A 19779-nucleotide genomic window follows, 5' to 3' on the forward strand; every position below is an offset into this window, starting at 1 on the left:
ATGTAAGGGGGAGGGTGAGCTGACTGGAGGAAGAGGTACGGGTGGGGTAAGTAATGCAATTACCTCAAGGTCTGTATGAAGGCTCTAGGCATCTTACAGTCACTTACGGCCCCCTCTATCTGTGGATGAAGGGCATCAGTGGGGTTATCCCGGCTCAAGACTGATGCATTCGGAAATTGAATTAACCACATAGCACATTATTTTCATTCAGACATGAATTCAATTATGTGTCTGTTGTCAGCTAACATCAACATCATCAAGACCAGATGGTATTTTAGTTGAATGTTTTACTTGCCCCAGATTTCAACTGAAAATATTTCTTTTTAAACAATTTACACTATATATAAAAAACAACTTCACTTCGTAAATGACAAACCCAATGGCATAACTTAAACATATTATTAGAAAAGTATGTGTTTTGGCAATTTGAACATATTAATATTTTTGTTTTGCTATTTTTATGTAATAATTTAACAAGTAACCTCAAAAAGAAAATGAAAAACAATGGAAGAAACTTAAGGTAATGTTAGGAGTTGATATTTTTCTTCATAAGCTTGTACTTAATTTAACCGCCCGCCAGACGTCCGTCTTCACATAATATACATTTATTCTGAGAGAAAGATATTACGACAAATGGATATACCTGCCCGCAACAGGTGAAAGTCCGGATTACAAACTTTTCACATAAATACTGCTCATTTTTTTATGTACGTCAGATGTAAATTTATTTTCTCCTATGTGATACATTTCACCAGCCCTTCCCTTCTGTAATTTATGATTTTTGTGTATGTATTCTGTTGTCCGTGAAATCTGTTTAATGTGGATGTTTTTACTATTGCTTTTTTTTATATCTTTTTATTGATAATTCAGATCTGATTTAATTCAAATCATTCATTTTCAATTTAGAAAATCATTAGAAACTTTTATCATTAAGCTTTTAGGTTAAATAGCTTTAGTTCAAGTAATGTGAACAAAGCCAGTAAGCATGGTTTGTGTTTATTAACCATTCATGAAAATTATATTTCAGAATTATTACTTATGATACAGCGTCTGTTACTCGCATATTACAAAAATGTCTAATTCATGTCAATAGCGAATGTGAATATACATATTACTGTACACAATTATCTACTAATATTTAATGAAATAATGTGAAATATCCAATGAATGTATCGAAGGATATACGTGTAGGCATATTCATCAACATTGACGTTAAAAGGTCACGTGTATAACTTTCCTGAAGCTAGTGAGGAACGTTACATTGAACAAGACAGCAATCTGAATACTTGTCGCCAGTTTATGTGATAGAGATTGCGATGTTGTGGGTATATCTCTGGCGCTCGACTCCGTCCCGACGGGTAAGGTGAGAGATGGCTCAACACCGCTACCCTGGATCGAGAATACTCCTCAGTCACTGATCACTTCTCGCCTAGATCAACTCTCAGACGCTCTCTCCTCCCTCCCGCCCCTCCCCACTCACGGCCGCCATGTTTGTCCCATTAACAAACCACGAGCCCTCTGCATACAGGTAAAATCTCACCCAACTGACAAATATGTCGTCACCCCATGAACGGTGTAGAAAAAAGGAAATTGTAACAGAAACGAAATCTTCCAATTCCTTTAATGAATTTGCTCAATTTCGATTTTAAAGTCGAACCGAAAAGATTTTTGAACGTTTCCATATATATACACTTATCCAGTTCACCCCCCGTAGCTTTTGCGGTGCCTTCAATGATCACCAACTCGCGACGATCTAATTGCAATCAACCTGTCTGCTCAGGCCTTTGCGTGAAGAAAAAAAGTTTGCCTCGAAGCGATAGCTGGAGAAACCTGCTAGGTATTTTCTATTTACAACAATGCGGCAACATCTCTTACAGTGTCCCCAATGCTATAGTTTATTCGTTATTTCCTTCTGGCGTGCAAAATCTTACCCCGGCTTAAGACTGTCCAATGATAGAGAAAGATGTTAATTATGACTGCTAGAAATTTCAATCTACCCCCCGTGATCATTGCACGGCGTTGTTTTTAGCAAGGGCAATCGAAATAAAGCTAATAAGTGTACGTTTTCTACCCGACGTGCAAAAATTCGTTGAGATCAGAGCGAGGGAACGTAAATCCTGAGTCTCGCTAATCCCTCAGCGGCGGCCATGTTTGAGAAGCGAAGCGGCGGGGAGATAGCTGGCTGGTCTGGGCGAGGGAAGCGACCATACCCCGGGCTGGTGGGACGCTAGGGAGGGGCAGGGAGAGGGGTCAGGACGTGAGGGGGTCGGAATGTGAAGATGAAGATCGAATAATACCCAAAGTCGATCGTAGCAGACCCCTGATCATGTACTGAGACGACAGGCCGGCGACGGGAGTTCCCAGTGAGTAAACACACAATGTTTTTACATATGCGCATAATGTTTATCTCCGCAGATTGATGAAATTATAACTTAAAGTTGTTTTGTTGTGTTCTTAAGTTTCATTCTAAATATCATTTGCAGCTATATAGTGTTTAGTTTTGTTTATTTCGTTTGCATTCGATTCCTTTGTTCCCGTGAAACAGATTTAAGCGAATGTTGTCGATAGGGTGCGCTATCGATTGTTTTTAATCTTATCTTTGCATTGTTATTTCCTGTGAGAAACACATCTGTAAATATGTCGATATGTTTATTATCATTATGACTTCAGTGTGGGTACACACGACGTCCGATACATAATTTATCCATAGCATGCCATGATAACGTTATCGAAAGATTGTAGGTGATAGCAATTATTACAACGAAATATCAAATATACCTCAGGTGAAAAGTTACTTATAAGTTTCAAGGTATAATTCTATGTTGCAATAATGTTTATTAACATAAACTAGCTCTGAACTCCACCATGGATTGACTCATCCAACACACTAGGGCAACCACCGGCGATATCCGCCATTTTCTATTCAAAGTGAATATGCTTGGCCTAATGCGACGAACGAAATTCCCGAAGGATTAGGACCCAACTCACACTTATTGCACAAATTTGAAACAACAGTCAAGTTTGACTACGCTGATTGTGGATAATGTGTAAATACAGGCCCGATTCCTGCAGTGTAACTAACAAACAGTTGTTTGTCGTCAACACTCAAAGGAAGATCCTAGGCGCCATTTTGGAGCAGCCAGGGCCTCCAAATTGAGGATAAGGTTTGAAAATTTGCACCTTTGACTCACCACACCTGTAAAAGCTTTTATCTGCACTATATTAATTTGTTCATGATGTTATAATAATGCATAAATCCACAAAAACCGATAATCAAATCAACTTGCGCAGCGAGTCAAACGAAAATATCTTTAATATTTTAACAAACGATTTTGTCTTCAAAAAGCAAGGTGATGAAACATCATCTGAAAAAGCACTGAAAGTTTCAGCTTCTTCATCCGTCTCAAACACAGCTACATCAACTCGATGTACATTTCATCACCGGATCAGCGCGACGAAGTAATTGCGTTTTGGGATGTCGATCTCACATCGCGGGCAAGGCGCGTCACCCCAATTGCAATTAACATGTCGTGTTCCGTCGTGGACAATAGGCTAGGCTATATCGAAGTTGCTACCCCTACAATGGGGTGCCCCCGGGCAGCAGCTAGGGGCAAATCGACGCAAGACAACCCTACCTATCCGAATACCCCTAGGAAGTGATATGCACAAGGTGAACGTGGCTAGTAGACGTCCTGATTGCAATAAGCCCGGTGACCTGAAGGCCCGAGGCAATGATCGCACGTCAAAGGTCGAAAACATATAAGAATTAATTTGAGCAGGATTGTTTTGAAATCGCGAGGAGATAACAGGTATTATCTCACAAAATGTAGAGAGCACGCGAGTTCATTTGATACAGCTGTGAATTATTGTAATTCATTTCTAAATTTAACGAAACCTAGCTAGAAAATATAAACGGTCAATACAAGAGAGAATCCAATCTAGGTTATCAACCAAAACAGATTCCATTTGTCATATAGGGCTAAAGCCTGCGGATATTGTGAAAATGGACACCTGAAAATCAGTGACGACACCGGGTGTTCTCCAAAAGTGTAAGCGTGTCCTGCCTACCAGTAGGACGCATCCACATAATTGATTAATATTACAAAAAGTATTGTAATTTAATACAGTTTTATCACAAGTGGCAACTTTACTACATTACTACTTTGCTACACTTTCTTATTAGAATATCGATCAACGTTGCACTTAAGTAGGCAGTTATATTTCCAATCGCGTAAAGAGGCTCAACCACTAGAAACTAAGTGTTACTATTGTCATAAAAACTCAAAAATCAGCTACAGAGCAAATAGGTTTCATTCATTTATCCGGAAATCACCGAACATTCACATCGGTATAAGTTCTGAAGGTATATAAAATGTTCTCAGTAAGTGAAATAAATGACAGGTGATGCCTCTTAAGATTACTATGATAATACTCTTCATCATAACAGTCTTTCGTAAGGAATATATAATAGCCTATATCAGCAGTCCGCTAAACAAACACTCATTGGAGATAGTTGTAGACAGTCATGATCGTGTTTGTGGACCTAGGCACTAAAATACAGCTAATGTAACGGGTTTTTGTCCAGCTAAAGGGGTGAATTTCAAAGTAAACAAATCCAGACCCTCTCACCCACTGACTACCATACACAGATATTCTCAACGACTTTAACGTATGGAGGAGCACCAGGGCCACATTGTAATGAATTCTAGACAATTCGTTGTGCTGAGATCACGATTTTATCAAATTATCGAAATTTTGACATTATGAAATATTTTCTATAAATGTTGCACTTTGATATATACATCCCAGTCCCAGGCCCAGTTACCTTACACGAGAATATATTGGAGGTATATGTACATTTGTTTTGTATGTATAGGTATGTTAGGTATAAGTACAATTTTACATTTTTTTAATTGTACTAACACAGTTTCGAAATGACAGTTCATTTTCAATTCAGTATTCACGGCATTAATTGATGCAAATCCCAGCAGAAGCTGGTTACATTAGAGCAGTTTGAAACTATGTGCTAACATTTTTGAATAAGTCCAACCTGTGACAGACCTTTCTAGAACTGTGTGTGGAATTACTTTGTGGACCAAGTGCCAACAATTCGTAACCAAGACTTCATTTATTTACCGAAAAGCTGGTCGAAATATGTACGTTATGGACGAGTGACACACATAGAAATAATTTGCAGAAAAAAACCCATTTAACCCTTTCCTCTTTCCAGCTGGCTGAATTCCTATAAAGAGCAAACACATTACGTTTGTTATCTCTCTGTAGATTAGCAATAGTTAATTCATTCAAAACTTGAAAACACATGGAATGTATTTTACTAAAGGCAAACTTAAGAACAAATAAAAATCGAAATCCAAAGGTGCAAACTTGCCTTAAAAATGACATTTAATTTTAACAGTTTAACAACGTCAATAAACCATTGAATCAATAAATTACAAAATGTATGGTTTCCACCTCAAAAAGCAGCTGTCAGAATAGTCTTGATATCAGGAAGGCCTCACACTAAATAAATAGTAAAAGGTCTTAATAATATGTCTCTCCACAAACTAAAACCTAGTCATATCAACAATCAGCCCAACAAAACAGTCAACATTTATCGAGAGAGATACAAAACTATGGTAGACCAAAGGGACCAAATTTACTAAGATATCCGAATTATCAGCTTATGGTACAGCGATATCGGTCGTCTCCCTCCATCTATTCCCACATAACACACGTCATAAACATAATTACTACCTGTATGTGGGTCAATGGCGGTATTTAACAATCGGAGTCCACTGTGACCCATAAACCCACAGAGAGCAATTACACTGAATGTCATGTTTCTGTGGAAACCGGTAGGACGAAAAAAACACCCATTTATCCTACAAATGCCAGAAAAGATTTTATCACAAGTTTATGTCACTCTGGAGCGTGGAGTACAGTTGTATGTGTTTTCATACTCAGTCTCGCGGTATAAACTGAACAGGGCATATGAATCATCCCCAGTGGGCAAATTTGCTGTTATTATTATCGACGGTTTGATTTGTGAAAGTATTCTGAATGAATATTACAATGAAGTAAGACCTGTATGGCTTTATGATAAAATCGATTAAATAATATATTTGATTTTATAAACAATTCACAATGTTTACACACACGTTCAAGGTATTTCATAACATCAAGGTTAAACTAACCTCACAGATATAATTTGGCATCTACAAGCCGAAATACAAACGTTCATACAATACGTGAGATGAGTATTTCATTATATAAATAAAAACGACAACAAAAGAATCTGAATGGGCATATTCATTTTGTTAACAATATATTGATAAATTTCGTCTTATAGAAGCATCATATTTTTTCTGTGTCGGTGTGGACATGGGAGGGGCCAGTCAGCCTGAAAATCCAGGGTTAGCCAATGGGAGGTCTTGGTCTGTAACGAGGTCATCTTTCCAACCAATCACTATGCTCTCACATGACTTTTATTGCTTATGTGCCGTTCGTAAACGTTTCTACTTTATCTCTTCGTATAAAAAGATTTTTTTGCGTGATTAATGATATCAGGAAAACAAGTTACATTAATGTATAATATTCACACTTACAGCATAAATAAGAGTTATAGTTTGTGACAAGAAATTCGTCAAGTAAAACAGTTTGAAGTACAAGGAGACGATTTGACACGAATTGGATTTCATATACAACACATATACGTATGTTTCACAGCCACAATAACGAACTGGTTTTGATTTTCGAAACAGAATCGTCTTTTTACTGAAGTGACCAAGATTCCCTCCAAGACATTCCAAAAATCATCAGACAAAAATACTGTTTTCTCAAATGTTTTAATAATGTTTGTTAATTGTAAAAGCACATGTTATTATTACATTTTTATTAGCAAAAGAAAACAATTCAAATTAGATTTAACTCCACCGAAATGGCGTACAGAATCATTTAATTTCGTTTATAGTCGACAATCTGAAATCCCTTTGATAAATGATCTCAAATCGTGCATACAATGTGCTTGTTTTTCGGATATCGAAATTTGGCATGTATGTTAGAAAAGCCCTGAAGGGACACTCCTGTAAGATTTATGGGTGTCTATAAATATGTCCTTTTGTCAGTTACATCAACGAATTATGTTTTAAAGATCCTGACAGTTCTGGTATAGATTCACTGTGAATGGGGACATTCAATCCTCGACATAGACCGATGTCATTGCTCCACATATAACGCTAACTATGTGTCTCAGGCTTCATCAAACGGGGTTGGTTTTAGGGGCCTGAATAACTGGTAACCGCCTGATTAGGTCGTCTCGGTAAACATAATGGATGACCTATGACCCTCCTCTTGTGTCACGTGATAAACATCACGTGATCGTTCTGGTATGGAAGAACTCATGCAGGGGGGGAGATAAAACAGAAAGAAATTAGCACCTATGTATGCCGAACGACAGTTGAAATGGTTTAATAATTACCACAGGAAAGATTGAATGTGATGTGATTGGATAAATTGCCACTTATAGTGTCTGTGTTGGTTTGTTTGTGTTTACAAATGACGGGTTGTCCATCAATTCTGATGAATGCGATGCTTCTGACCCCGATATGGGCCTATAAGCTGGAGTGGGAAGGCCTGTAAGGTTCGGAGTGTTCTCTCCTATAAATTACAGATGTAATGTACACACATGGCCTATCTAATTGAGTATTCACTTCATCATACCATCGTCTAGAACTTCCAGCGTTCTGATTACACAATAAACGTGACTCAGATAAATGGGGGGCACACTGCGTTTAGTATCTACACATAAGCCACCATGGCAATCAACCCTGAAACAGGTATTCAGTAAAATGTGAATTTAAAAAAAATATCCTCTGTTTGTTTACCCAAACATTTTAAATAATACTCTTAAAGGGTAAATGAATTCGTAATTTATAACATATAGATGAAAAAAACCATATACATCCAAAACGAGTTTGTAAACACAAAACGCTATGAATCAACCGCGCTATTATGAACGGAGATATATTTTATGCAGCAACTAACTGGTATTGTTTTGCCCAGTCGGATTAAACCGGCGTTTAAGTTTGACATTCAGGGTAAATAATCGACATCGCCTCTAAAGGATGTCCCCCATTTGGCTACGCCAGGCTGCCTGGGGAAAGACAGGGCTGCATGAACGGGAACAGTGATACTGGAGATCTGTTTCTATTTGTGACATACGTTGACAACAGTCAGTTAAAAATTTAAAATCAGTCCTGTAAAAATTGTAGATTTAATACTTAACCCTGTGTCTACTATTACAATTTGTGATCAACGGAATGACACCTGTAGTTTAAAACATTTTGTATATATATATATAAAGTGTATATTCATTACTCATAAATTTATAAATAACGCTATTTTAACACTGTCTAATGACCGCCACTTATGGAATTGGTAATCTACTTCGTTTCTATCTATTTTAAACAAACAATCCTTGAGATTCCATTTAGCACCTAACTTATGCAGATTTCGTTCAGTCTCTTTAAATTATCATTATTTTCTACACTCTGCAGCTTATTTAGATATAGAAAACCTAATCGCCAAGGCTTGACGTGTGTAAAGTCATGTGCAATAATTTCACACATTTGCTATAACATTTGAAAATAACGAAAAGTAGCAAAATTGCACCTCGTTTCAAAACATTAGACAGTTTAATAGTATTTTTGACGCCTGCAAATGTGCTGTTATAAAATTTAAATGATTTTTAACGTGATTCATTTAAATATAAGGTCGTTAAACGTTAAGCGTTGAACGTTAAGCACGTGTGTGTGGTCCTACACTTAAACCGTCGTTAAAGTGGAGGTCATTTTATGTCACAATACATTCACACAAAGTCAAGGTGTTATTTACTTTTAATTGTCTACTCATACAAAACAGCGATAAATTACCGTGCACTGTGACAGATCACACCTTACAGAAAATAAAGGTGCAATGCAGTGACTTAGATTGCTGAATGGTGTTCTTCAAGCCTGATACATGTGTGTGTTAAATACGTATGAGCAATGCTTCATTTATACTCATCAACCTAACAATAGGGGCGTAACTTAAGCAGAGTGTTGTACACATATATCAAGATACACGTATATGCCCCAACCCTCCCTCATTGGTTAACCAGACACTATATTTTCCATAAATCCAACCGAAAAACAATGTCCCCGAGTTCTATTTGATCATGCAAATGTGCAAGTATGATCTGCATTTGTAACGTACTGTGCAGCGTCGGTGCACGCAATTGTGCCCAGTCAGTGTAAAATACTTTAATCTGGTATTTTTAGTCGTTTCGTAACCCGATTCGTTCTTCTTGGGCGCAGATAAGGAAAGGTCGGGGACCGGTTATTGTAGCCAAAGCTTCGATGACATAAGGGCAGGGAGCAGCAATTGTTGGCAAATACTGTGATGACATTACGTCAGAGAAGACGAGATAGGGAGGACCTGGGTCTGTGTCACGTCAGGGAATGCGGGTCCAGCAACGGGCTGGGGATTAACAGATTTCTCAACCCTTTCATCTGTGATTAGCAAGGGTGGATTGGATAGACTCGTAGCTGTGAAATACACGTTAAGGATTACGAAAACACGTAGTTGTGGATTTGCATATTATTTGTTTACCTTTCAAAATTAGAAAAAAGGCTTAACCTTCAAATATCACCATTTCTTCACAGAATAACATATAAATACAAATTTCTATTTTTCTCCTTTGGTCAAAACATTGAATTTTATTTTGAAATAGCTTTAGTAAAATGCTTTATTTTTTTAATGAAAATCGAGAGATAAACCGTTTTGGACATCTTTTTCAAGTTGATTCCAGAAAGAGCTTCAGATTTGAGGTTACACGGCATATGTACATATATCTGTCTTATTAACTGACAAGTCAACAGAAAAAGGGCATGAATTTGTTAAATCAATGCCAAAGGTGAATAATTTATCATAAAGGACGAACTTATTTTTAAATGGAATTGCCACCTTGGGGTTTATCGGGTACACTGAAATATCCCAGTATTACAAGTGTCAAGCAGATATCATTTTGTAACATCGGACTTTGTCCTACTGATAGAAGAAATGTAGTTTGAAATTCCGACATCGATTACGTCGGGAGTTAGAACGTAGGTCAGCTTGCCGTCACCCCATTGGCTGGACACAAACCGGCGTTATCTATGTAGATGAGGCGTAGCCTCGTTCTGACGTGGAGTGGGCGATCCAACCAATGGTGTGGCAGGTTCAAGCATGGGTCAGGTGTAAGGGGTAATGTTATGAAAGTAAGGAGGTTTTGTGTGAATAGATTACTTAGATAACAATTTGAGTTTCAACGTTACTTTGAAACACAAGAATTTATATTAGCTCTGTAAGGTGACACTGGTACGAACGAAAAATTGCCCTATACCATCACGACGAATCTACACATTATGTATTGATTCGACGGAGTAATTATTCAACAAATCATGCCTTATCTGTCGAATATTTCAGTTAAAAACAACATTCCAAACAACAATATCTTTGGGACTATAACAATACAACACAAAATTGCATAATTTGATACCATCGTCCTTTCGCGCAATTTTCAACCTTAACATTCCAAAAATCAATAGAAACACTACACGATAATTTTCGTTATTGTAAAACACACATTTAGATGTCAGATTCAATCTATATTTACAATGTGTTGACTTCAGTCTGCCCGGCTCAGAAAGAACATTAAAACATCAGCTGACACTCTTCAACGGGCTTTCAATGAAATATTCGTGTAATGATTTTATTATTGAATTGCCTTGTATAACTACCATTTAGCAAAACATGCAATGACGATGAAGACTTTAATATCCAACTGCGTTAATGGGATAATACAACCGTTAGAATACACGTGACAACTATAGCTTTAAGAAACCACAATGAAAATATAATTTAACGAAATATGAATACTTGAAGCACCATGTAATATGATTTTAGCAAAATGTGCAAGTACTTATTATTACCACGCTTTCTGAATAATCTATGAAAGGTTAAGAGGTGAGATTTCTTCGAAATCGTAGCTTACTTTGCGTTAGTGTGTCTGTCTCTTAAACCACGCCCCAACGTTCTTGCGTTCCTTGCAAGTGGTGTTGATTACATCGTCTTTGATTTATCACAGGCTGTCCCCATAGAGTAAAGCCCCTCGTCCTATCGTATACGTTGGAATTGGACCATTAAAATTGATAAAATCACAAGTAAACGGGCCTTACCGTTTACCCTCCACTGCGCTTGGATTCAACTCCTATTCAGAATTTCATCCTTTTATTCTCATTACGAATACTCCATTCAGATTTAAAGGGCCATATTTGAGAGCATGTGATATAAGAATGCTTGACAGATACCTTTGGCTGTATTTCATTGTCGCACTTATTTCAATTTTATTTAAGACTTCCTATGTTCTCGTAAAACAAAAATATAGTCAATTTTCGTAAAGTACTCTCTTCTCTGAATTTCCGATTCTCTCAGGGAATACATTTGAACAGAGAGTTTGAAAATGTTCACTCAGTATTGACAAGTTGTACTGTAGTCCAGTGTTTCTCGTTGCACCCATGCACGTGTTTGGCATTCGAGTGTAATATTCAAGAAAGAAAGTATTTGATTGGCCGCACGTGACAATCGCGTGACTATTAATAGTAATCCTGCCGCCGTAATCAACTTCCGTTCTGGGTGTTAGGATCAGGGATTGGGTGAATTCATCACGTGACTCTTTAAATTCCGGCTACATAAACAGAAGAGACGCATAACTGATGTTCGCTGCCGTAAAACAAACCCTTGTGTAGTAATTGGCAGTTGGTTCAAAGATGGGCTTTGAAGTTGTCACATTTTCTCTTTTTAATGGAAAGTTGCCAGATCAACAGAACAAGTCTCCCACGTTTTCATGAACTTCAAAAGCAACACAGAAACATATCTGTCCGAAAAATATTTTACTTCATTTCTTTGGGCAACTGCTAAGAAACGAGTAAATACATGTTTACGTTTTGATATTAGTGATATTCGAATTTAACATGAAATGGGTAGTAAAACGGTATATTTACCTTACCACAACCTCTTATTTGAAAAGATACATATGCCAAAATAATATATATTTTCCTCTTTCGTAGCCCTGGAATGCCTTCTCGCTCGACTGCTTACAAATGTAAGCTACCTTTTCAGATGCCTATGCATATATCGTTTCCTTCCCTGGGGATTTCTCGTTTGAAATGTGTCCCCGTTTCCCCAATGAAGGCCTCGCATTACAAAAGGGGGACGGGTTGAGAGTTGATATCCCATCCCCGTACTCAGGTATTCGTTCGGCTGACATCCCCAGAAAAAAAATTACTTGTTATGTGCGGGGAGTCTGTCCAGCCTCACCCTTCGCGCATCACTGAGATGAATCGCTTAAAAAGACTTGTCCCAAGATAACCAACTCCAGTCTTTGTGTCATACTTCATAGAATTTGGACGGTGGGACAGGCTGTCCTCCTTTATTCGATTGACAAGGGTGGCATATAAAAAAAAACAGGAATGAAGAAAGATAACTGGAAAAAAATTCAGCGCTAAATCTCTATCCCTACCCCTCCATCCATACCCCCCACGACACCCCCTTCCGTTTTTTTTATGATTAATCATATGACACTGGTGAAAGAAGCAGGCTCAATGGTGGCCAAGCGTACCAGATTTTGTGACCCATTTTATGTCAACTGGTTACTGAATACAGATCAGTCGTTATTTGCCTGTAGTCGCAGTGTTATTGGGTGAAACCAGTATGAATTGTCAGCTAGAGTCATTATAATAGACCTAACTCATGTCTTTGTGAGGTCTGTTAGGCGGGGATTAGTTTATTAGAGTCTTACTCAAGTCTTTCACATAGAGGGGATCTTTCACTCTTTTAGGGTAAACCGCTTCGACTTGGTCGCAAAAAGACGTCAACAAAAGTAAGATCAGATAAATAGACGCACATTGTCACCGTGTGAATAGCGGATCGATGTGAACATGGATGTGTAAACCATAAGGGTCATAACGAGAAGATTGGAACAGCATAAAATAAGTGACGACTCGACCCTACTGTCGACTCGGGCAAAGACGTCGTGTCACAGGGTTTGAATGACGTTCTCATCGAATATTCAAAGAATCCTCTTTAGACTTATAACTGTTGGAGCTAAACTTGTTTGTAAGATTAATCCTTTTATGCCTAGAGTGGTACTAGTGGACCCCAGGGCTAAGCGCTGTGTTAGGCCACAATGGAGTCTGTAGGGCAAATATGTACGGTGGGATTACCCTAATGTTCATTTAACGAATTTTACAATACTATGCCGGAGATTTTAGGTTTTAGTGATTAAGCGTATTTATTAACATCGACTTTTTAGATCCCTTAATCCTGTAAGTGTGGTATATGCTTTACCTCTGAGTTATGTTCGCTATTACGTTACGGCCCCGGCCCGTGAAAGCAGAATGCGGGTTACATGTAACGAAATTTCGCACATTTGCCAATTTAATTCATACTTCAGTGATTAAATTTGTACCTGCTATAAGGGTCATTACGTTTTTCGAAAGACGTTTTGTCACTTGTGCGTAAATAGGGCTAGCCGGTAACACATTTTATTACCATCAGAATCTCGCTCTCCTCTTCTGTATGCATAATGTATGTATGTTCCCATAAAGTATGCTTTCGTTAATTTTATGAAAATCACAACATGAATGTTCTGCTTGTTCTCATCCTTTGTGAATATGTGAACTGTATGTGTGTACTTTGACACATTTGTCATGCAAATGTCTGGAAAACGTTCTACAAAATATGTAAGAAAACAAAACAAAACTTTCCACTAGTTAGTGAAGGCAAATTGACATATTCCATGTTAAAATAACATTACAAATGATCATGGTCTACTGGCATTCCTTTCGGATTAAATCTTCTGCAAACACACAGAGACTCAATTCCTAATTATCATAATAATTATCACCCATAGCTTAATAGTAAATCGAAACATATTTCTAACTTTTGTACAAGTTATTGCTGACACATGAAAATAAATGATGAAATAGACTACTCAGTTTTCGAAATCATTAAATAAATATCTATAAGGATTGAAACTGTGGACCAAACTTATGTTACATGTATATATATACACATGTAGTTTGTAAATGCATTCTAAATGGGTTGTCAAGTGGTACGTTGTTTATATTTGACTTTGGAAAATGATGGAATTCTTTTCTAATCCATATAGCCGGTGTCCTTTCATGGCATTAGGGGGCAAAGGGAGATAATGTATGCTGCGTTATTAATCATTTCTCTTGCTTGTTCCCGTTTTATTGAGTGGTACTAGCATTAAGGGCCAAAAAAGATTCCAAGACTGTAAATCACAATGGCTCTTGAATATTGATGCCGTGTAGAAGAATACACAATTTATCACGATGATTTCGTTTGATATGCCACGTAGTATGTGAAATAACGAAATACAAATACTTAATGCATAATCGTGTTGATTAAGAATATAAAATACGTAATTACCCCATAAACTATGATGCGAAACAATGATTAATCCTAATTACGCTTAACAAGGGGATTTATGGCATGCTGATGAAAAACACGCCCACTTTTGAACATTATTTCAAGCCTTTGAAGCGATTGGACAAATGTTTATCAACGAAAAAACTACAAATATGCGTGTTGAAAAAGTAACCTTGAATAAATCCTGTTGTAAATGCATATATTATATATGTGCTTATTCGAAACAGCTCGACTGGATTGAAATAAAGTTGCATTGACGATGCATAGTTTTAAGTTTTGTAGAAAATATGTGAATGGTTTTGATTGGCTAGCTCGATTCGAAAAGTAGGTCACTGAGACACTGATTGGCTGTGAGGACACTTCCGTTTTAAGGTCTTTGTTTTGACCAATCAGCAGGCTTAAACTGTTCGGAATGGTTCGAATGTTAGCCTAACGAATTAACTTCTATTTACAGCTTTAATGTAACTTTTATGCCAAAATATTTTGATACCCTGTTTACTTGTTGAACTGCAGTTACAAAACGTACGAGAATCGATGTATTGTTAAAGATATACTCGTGCAAACAAATATGTTTAACATAATATTTCTGAAATAGCTATTAATAAAAGTATCGAATAATAGCTAGATTTAACTAATAATAATACTTTTTTCATAAAATATACTTTTCGTGATATTATTTTATGATCCTCTTAGATCATTATGCTTTCCTTGCCTTTGATAAGCTCAAAAATATATATAAAGGTTATAATAAGAAAATAATGTTTTGCGTAGGATATGTAATTAGTGTTAACGAAGTAACAGAAACCATTAATATTGACTGTGAACTATTTACCAAAAAATATTAAACTATGGCTATGGTATCGGTAGCACCCTGATCTATAACTCCCAGGACAATAATTGAGCTAAAATACCTTAAATATGCAAAATACACCTCCCACAGAGATCCCTGTTATCGAATACTTCCTCAACGAAATTTTGTCAGTTTTGACGCCACTGTTTACATTTACTCGACATTTCGGTGACAGGGAGACCCGAGTGTTCGGTAATGTATATGTCGCTGTGCGTAGACCTGTGTATAGAGAACCACGTTATCCTAACTCGCGGAATACAATGTACAGGCTTGAAGATTCTGAGTCCTATCCGTCTCTCGCTCAGTCCAGTACACCTTAACAATAGCCGGCCCTCAACATTCCGGTAACCCTAGCTACAGGTAGCGACGCTAAAGCGGGGTAAATAGGGGAATACGCGGTTAGCATGTAAATTTAGCCTCCTCGTTATAACACCAGTACGCTTTACCTCTGAATATTCAGTTGGCAACTCCTGATGTAGTTTTAACCATGTATAATTTACAACATAAAGTATTTATCTGTGATTCTGTTCAATAATAATTGTATTATAATGATTTATTAATTATGTACATGTTAGGATTTTAGGGCAAGTTGATTAGACGTGGAGATGGTGTGTATGATGTTGGTGTAGTGGTCAGCGGCTACATGTGGTCAATTTCGTTATCCAAATGGCTGAGCACTTCTGAACGTGTAAAACTGACCATGGAGGGACCCCGTTTGTTGTTCTGCTCGGATTTGTACCTCGTAGCACGTGAACACATCACTGTCATGTTGACTTTTATTATTAGAAGATCCCAGAGGGAGATTTGAACACAAAGAATTAACCCACTACACGTTTGGGTGTAGTAATAATGTGTCGGCAATCCAAGCCGGTCGCATTCGCTATTGACGACAGATTTATCCAGTTAGTTATGTGAGTGTATGCCTCCGCCGTACAAAAGAGTTCCCCAGTGACCAGCAGAGTGCGGCGTTTGTGTTTACAATACAAACACGCCGAGAGATAGGGCATGTGGACTTATACTGTAGTACTCAAAATATCATTGCACTTACAAGTTTTCTAGTATTTGACCGCAGTAAATAAACATTTGTGATGCCGAAAAGTAATCGGTAAAGTACTATTCCAGGTCGACTAGTTTTCTATTGACATAATTTGAAGCTTGTTTTAAGCAAATGCAAAACGGCATCAACTGGGAGAAGCATTGATTTCTTTACGTTACAAAAACAATTTCGATATTAATTTTTTCGATTTGAGTTATCTGAAACGTGGTTAAAAAGGCATATGTCAGATTCAACACCAATTTTGCCATTTACCACTTTTCTCCTGTAGATACAAAGCGGCTCTATCGCCCGTGGCCGTTTACGTGACGACAAAATATTGATTTGTAATTTGCTGATATAATCTTCAACATCGAAATGGGTTGTACGAGGGGTCGAATATTGACGGTACACACATACCATTACGAATTCAGATGCGAGGAAAAGGAGCGTTATCATTTACTTAAATGTGTTTTGTTCGTAACCTCCTATCATTGGGCATCGCCAGACGCACACGAATATGTCATTTTCAAATGACATTTGACATGCAACACGTCGGCCACAGTGTTAAATGGAACGTACCCGGTCTCGTGACCTACCCGCTTAACGAAGTTTGATTTTTCGAGCGATCTACCCCTTTAGGAAGAATTCGCACCTGTTATATGGCGTATGAGGAATTATTGACATGCGATTATGAAATTAAAATTGATATTATGTGTGTTTCACTGAGCCTTCGTGCCAAAGTTGCTGCTACTCCTGCAGCTAGAACTCTGTCTATTTCCATAACCAATACTGCCGCCACCTGTTCAGTTACCACGGCTACGACCTCTACTTGGAGTGAGTGAGTGTGGTCTACGCCTCTTTTAGCAATATTCCAGCAATATCACTGGGACACCAGAAAGGACTTCACACATTGTACCCATGGGGGGAATCGAACCTGAGACTTCGGCGTGACGAGTGAACGCTTTAACCACTAGATACCCCACCGCCCCCCTTTACTACTAGAGCATCCATTTGATGCGTATAGGATAGAGGTAGTCTTGAGGTATGTAGGGCGGTGGGGTAGCCTAGTGGTTAAAACGTTCGCTCGTCACGCCGAAAACCCGGGTTCGATTCCCCACATGGGCACAATTTGTGACGCCCATTTCTGGTGTCCCCCGCCGTGATATTGCTGGAATAAACCTAAACCCACTCACTCACTTGAGGTATGTGAGGGTAGGTGTGTGTGGGTAAGGGTTCAGCTTCTACGTCAGCAACGACTACTCTTGATACACCTATTCCTAATACTATAAGGTACGGTGGTCCACGTGGCTATGACACCACAGATTGATGTACACATGCCACAATCGAATGGTTGTGGGTTCAATTCTCAGAGTCGGGCGGATTCTAGGTTTGTCAGCGCCACGCGTCTTCGTTGCTTTGTAAAACCTGCATCACAATAAGCCTTTATCCCTGATCACCGACTGAGTGAGTTTAGTCTTACGCCGCACTCAGCAATATTCCAGCTATATGGCGGCGGTCTGTAAATAATCCAATCTGGACCAGACAATCCAGTGATCAACAGCATGAGCATCGGTCTATGCAATTGGGAACCGATGACATGTGTCAACCAAGTGAGCGAGCCTGACCACCCGATCCCGTTAGTCATCTCATATCCCTGATCAAGCAGACACGCCATGATAAAACTGACAACGGCGTCAAACCAAACTGACTCACTGATGCTCATGAGGTTGATCACTGGATTATCTGGTCCAGACTCGATTATTTACAGACTGGGATATTGCAGAGTGTGGCGGTAAACAACAAACAAACAAACAAACACTAACACTGTCCATACTCCTTATTCCACTTGACCCCCTTTGCCTCACAAGACCGCCTCCGTGGTGTAGTGGTTAGAGCGTCCGCCCGCAGAGCGGAAGGTCGCGGGTTCGATCCCTGATCGCGTCATACCAAATGACGTTAAAATATGGTACCTGTTGGTCCCTGCCTGGCGCTCGGCATGAATGGGTACAACAAGGACTGGTCGGCTCGGAGTCAGTATAATGTGTCTGAGTGGGGTATTCATGCTTCACTGCGGCATGATATCTCAGTGGGCTAGCACAATAAAACCAGCTTAAGTCTGGGCTAGTACAAGCAGCCGCACATACACATACACACGCATGCACGTCGTCATATGAGCGAAATATTCTCAAGTACGACGTTAAACCCAATTTCACCTCACCTCACCTTTGCCTCACATCAAATGTCATCTTTTTGTAACGCAAGAAACATGTAAAGGTCCGGGTTAGAATTGATCCTCAGTAACCCATGCTTGTCGTATTAGGCGACTAACGGGACTCGGTGGTCAGTCTCGCTGACATGATTGATACATGTCATCGTATCCCAGTGGGATCGATGTTCATAATGTCAAGAACGGCATTGTTTGTTCCAGACTGGGTTATTTACAGACCGCCGTCATATATTGGAACATTGCTGAGCGCCGCCGTAAACAACAAACAAAACAAACAAGTAGATGAGGTGTAACTAAAGCCCCTGACCTGCGTAATAGGTAGACTGCTGCCGTGTCAATAACACACTTTCCACAATCCTCTCATTTACAATAATCAAGGACTAATAATCCGGACTACCAACATAAGTATGGGAGAGTTAAGTGTTTTTCTATCTATAACCCTCATAGATAAACCGTGACATATCGCGGACAAAGGACCAAATAACAGCCCGCATGTGTCGGAATTCTAACTTCAATTACAGTTCCGATTTAATATTTGCGTTTCTAATCACCCCAATGTCCGGGCCATCTTAAAGGTTTACGTAGAGTAATAAAATCAATGATTGTGAGGGAGGTTTTGTGGTTGTGATTTCGCAGTTTTTTTCTTGCCCCTGGTCGATGAGTGTTTTTCAGCACAGCGGGAAATCGATGCAGCGAAATGAGTGCCTTGTGGTGGTAATGGGCGATCAATTTGATAGCAATTACAATTGTGATAAGATAGGCTTAATTATACGGAGACTTTATACGGCAGCCATTACACGGTGATGTATGTGTTTGTAACCTGTGGTACAAGGACCGGCGGGAGAAATACTACATCTTCAAGTTTTGTAACTAAAAGGTTCCACCACTAATCCATTTCACAGCAAATGTATTGATTATGGTTTGAGATTAAATTATTTTAAATGTGAGAGGACTTGTTGTGAATGTAACTTCTTAGATGAAGGAAATCACAAACCTTTAACGTTTAACAAGATAAGATGATTCAATTTGAATCAATAATTGCCTATGTTTTTAATTTGGAATTGAAATGCGAATTTCAAAAGAAAATCTTTTGCTCAGATTACATTAATTTAATGAAAAATCCAACATCACGAA

At 38.4% G+C, this 19779-nt stretch overlaps 1 long non-coding RNA gene across 1 annotated transcript in view; it reads left to right on the top strand.

The window, feature by feature from the left end:
• Positions 1-2074: 2074 nt before the first annotated feature.
• The window catches only part of LOC124263873, a 46251-nt gene continuing 28546 nt past the window's right edge, over positions 2075-19779 (top strand). Inside the window, exon 1 of the long non-coding RNA XR_006894980.1 lies at positions 2075-2363. This is a non-coding gene — a long non-coding RNA (uncharacterized LOC124263873). The remainder of the gene's footprint in view (positions 2364-19779) is intronic.

Source organism: Haliotis rubra, unplaced genomic scaffold (genome assembly GCF_003918875.1).
Source record: "Haliotis rubra isolate DU_JTF1 unplaced genomic scaffold, ASM391887v1 Scf9, whole genome shotgun sequence".
NCBI classification, from domain to species: domain Eukaryota; kingdom Metazoa; phylum Mollusca; class Gastropoda; order Lepetellida; family Haliotidae; genus Haliotis; species Haliotis rubra.